General features: G+C 40.0%; 1 protein-coding gene across 18 annotated transcripts in view; it reads left to right on the top strand.

Moving 5' to 3' along the window:
• Positions 1–4,014, top strand: part of SKAP1 (src kinase associated phosphoprotein 1) — a 331,562-nt gene that overhangs the window by 177,848 nt on the left and 149,700 nt on the right. The window lies entirely within an intron of this gene.

Genomic DNA, 4,014 nt, shown 5'->3' with positions numbered 1-4,014 from the left:
AAAAAAGGCAGTTTCTTTTTTTCTTTTCTTTTCTTTTTTAGACCAGATTTTGCTCTGTCACTCAGGCAGCAGTGCAGTGAGGCGACCTTGGCTCAAGCAATCCTCCCACCTCAGCCTACTAAGTAGCTGAGACTACAGGCGTACACCACAATGCCTGGCTGACTTTTTACTTTTTTGTAGAGCTGAGATCCCACTATGTTGCCCAGGCTGGTCTTGAACTCTTGGGCTCAAGCAGTCCTCCTGCCTTGGCCTCCCAAAGTACTGAGAATACAGGCATGAGTTACCTTGCCCAGCCAAAAGCAGTTTCTTAGTTTTGATAGTTATATTGTGGTCATGTAATATGTTAGCTTTGAGGGAACAGGTTGAAGGATAGATGAGAACTTTGTACTATTTTTGCAACTTTTCTGAAAACTTAAAATTATTTTAAAGTAAAAAGTTAAAAAAAGAAGGCATTAGTTTGGGTAGAGGTGAGGAATGAATGGAGGAAAACAGAGGAAACAGAATTGCCATGAGTTGATAATCACTGAAGCCCGATGATAGGTACAGGAGGTTCATTACATTATTTTCTATACATTTGTACATGTTTAAAATTTTTATAATTTCTTAATCTAATTAAATGAAACAGAAAGGCATAAAATGAAGTATTAAGTGCAGTTCAACTTTGGGTGAACATAAGAATTTTCCAAACGATATTGTTAGCTGAGACAAACTTACATTATTTTGGGACTTCTGTTTTCTTTGCCTTGTTATTATTGGTGCATCAAGAATCAAGTAAATGCTTATGTGATTTTTTTAACTGTAGAATATGTACTCTTAGTTACCCTTAGCTGTTGCTCTTCAGGTTTTCCTTATTGCTGCAGTACTAAAATATATGCATTAGATAAACTAGAAGTTTTTACAAGTTGTCTTGCCTCTCCATAAACTAGTAAATATTAATATTTATTTTCTGTTTTTGTTTTATTATTTTTCTAAACAATATAAGTATGAGGTCATGTCTAGTGGCATATATTTTCTCATTGATTTTATAATAAACTTATACTTTTCCAAAGATAATAAGTTATACTAGATCAACACTTATAGGTAAGAGAAGTTTTCAGTGCCATGTTAAAACTTAAGCTATGGATCACTAGATAGTGGCCACAGTATTAATTTCTTATTTTCTAAGCTCTCCTTTTAAAGATACCTAAATTAGATTTTCCTCACAAGTAAATTCCCTTAATTTGTTTGCAAATGTGAAGGTTTTTCTTTAAAGCACAATTTGAAAGCACGCTGCCTCTGCCTACCAGCCTAAATGAGCGGCGTTTGAGGTGCAATCAGGCAGTCTCCACTTGGAGAGCATCATGGGCACCAGGAGCAGTGAGAAGAACCCCATCAGGGAGTGCCATGACAATGACAAGGAGCTTCATGGTTTCTTATTGGACACCAGTAGACTGAAGTGCTTTAAAACTTAAGCTCTGGGCCAGGCGGGGTGGCTCACGCCTGTAATCCCAGCACTTTGGGAGGCCGAGGTGGGCGGATCATGGGGTCAGGAGATCAAGACCATCCTTGCCAACATGGTGAAAACCCATCTCTACTAAAATACAAAAAGTAGCCGGGCATGGTGGCAGGTGCCTGTAATCCCAGCTACTTGGGAGGCTGAGGCAGGGGAATCTCTTGAACCTGGGAGGCGGAGATTACAGTGAGCCGAGATCACGCCACTGCACTCCAGCCTGGCGACAGAACAAGACTCCGTCTCAAAAAATAAAAATAAATAAAAATAAAAAAGTAAAAAAACTTGAGCTCTGGGTTTAGACTGCCTAAGTCTGAGTACAGATTCTGCCTTGAGTGTTTATAACAGCTTTATTCACTGAAACTGAAAACAACCCAAGTGTCCATCAACTGGTGAGTAGATAAACAAAGTGTGATTTTATTCAGCAATAAAAAGGGATAAACTACTGATACACACAACTACATGGATGAATCTTAAAGGTTTTATGCTAATTAAAGGAAGTCAGACATAAAATTTTTTTTTTTTTTTTTTTTTTTTTTGAGACGGAGTCTCGCTCTGTCGCCCAGGCTGGAGTGCAGTGGCCAGATCTCAGCTCACTGCAAGCTCCGCCTCCCGGGTTCACGCCATTCTCCTGCCTCAGCCTCCTGAGTAGCTGGGACTACAGGCGCCTGCCACCGCGCCCAGCTAGTTTTTTGTATTTTTAGTAGAGACGGGGTTTCACCGTGTTAGCCAGGATGGTCTCGATCTCCTGACCTCGTGATCCGCCCATCTCGGCCTCCCAAAGTGCTAGGATTACAGGCTTGAGCCACCGCACCCGGCCATAAAATATTAGATACTACATGATTTCATGTATTTGACATCCCTAAAAAGTCAAAGCTATGGATACAAAAATAGATCAATGACTGGCAGGGCCAGTGATAGAAAGAGTAGATTGACTACAAAGGAGCAAAAAGGAGCTTTTCAGAGTGATGTAAATATTCTATGTCTTGATTTGGTAGTGATTATACAACTACTCTATATATGTATATATTTGTCAAAATTCATTAAACTGTACATTTAAAAAGAATTGTGTTTTTTGTGTGTGGTTTTTTTGTTGTTGTTTTTTTGTTTGTTTGTTTTTGAGACAGAGTCTCACTCTGTCACCCAGGCTGGAGTGCATTGGCATGATCTCAGCTCACTGCAACCTCTGCCTCCCAGGTTCAAGTGATTCTCCTGCCTCAGCCTCCCAAGTAGCTGGGATTACAGGCGCCCACCACCACACCTAGCTGACTTTTGTATTTTTAGTAAAGACAGTGGTTCACCATGTTGGACCAGGCTGGTCTCCAACTCCTGACCTCAGGTGAATCCACCCGCCTCTGCCTCCCAAAATGCTGGGATTCCAGGAGTGGGCCGTAGCGCCTGGCCAAGAATTGTATTTTATGTAAATTTTATCTCAATAAAGTATTTAAAACCAAACACACAAAATACATTTCCCAGAACTCTTTTTGATTTGTCTAGTTTCCATGAACAAGTTTATTGTTATTGCTTTAGATCATTTGTCTTTCTAGAACCAAGAAATATATGAGTTCTTTCCATGAGAAATATGTATATTTTCTTATCTGTCTGCTCTCTTCTGATAAAATTGTATGACAACAGGGCCCCAGGGGATGAAGATGGCAAAGGGGACCTTGGGTTAAATGCTGGCTTTAGGAGACAAGCTCTTAGAAGGAACTGTGAGCACAGGAAAGAAAGATTTAGGGAAAGTGGAAGCTGACCCAGGCTACAAAGAGAGAAAGACCCAAGAACAGAGTGTTGGTGGGCCACAGGAATGGAGGAGATGGATGAGATGACCCTGTTGGGGAAAGGGAAGCTAAGAGAGTGGAATGAAATATACTTCTTTAGGTATCACAGCCCTCGAATTAACATGTTTACACATTCATGACACCCAAGTGGCTTCAATTTCTCGGCAGTGGAATTTATCACATAATTAGGCTTTTAGAAAAAAATTCATTTTTTTCCATTAAAAAAACCTGACAAATGGTCCACATGTATCATTTGGACACAGGTCACATTACCCAGATAATGAACTCTTTCATGTAAAATTTCCAGTAGATTTTTAACATGCAAAGTCCTCCTCATATGTTATCCTGCATTGATCCGATTGGAGCTGTTAGTGTCTAGTGGATCAATGATCAGCAAACTAAAAAGTCACTTAGTGACTATGACACCCATGGCAGTGTTAGAATCTATTGTGTCAGGAATCCTTGTTTTATTAACTCTGTAATTACCTGTTCAGCTGAACCAGTGAATTTTATTACACATTTTCTTTCACCTGAACGAAACCTTTGCACTTCTACTAGCACCCTGAGGATCTTTTTTTTTTTTTTTTTTTTTTTTTCCTGCTCCATGTCTTTCTCCAGTGCTCTTTGGCTTGGCTGCCATCTATTTTGGCAGAGAAGTGTGTGGGAAGGAGGCTTTAAGAATACCACCACCTTGCTTTGAAAGCTGTTAAGTGGCCTCATCCTCCAGGATAGTTGCTTCAGTTG

Source organism: Chlorocebus sabaeus, chromosome 16, assembly GCF_047675955.1.
Source record: "Chlorocebus sabaeus isolate Y175 chromosome 16, mChlSab1.0.hap1, whole genome shotgun sequence".
In the NCBI taxonomy this organism is placed as follows: domain Eukaryota; kingdom Metazoa; phylum Chordata; class Mammalia; order Primates; family Cercopithecidae; genus Chlorocebus; species Chlorocebus sabaeus.
The sequence above is the reverse complement of the archived record's forward strand: the minus strand, read 5'-3'. Positions and strand labels throughout refer to the sequence as shown.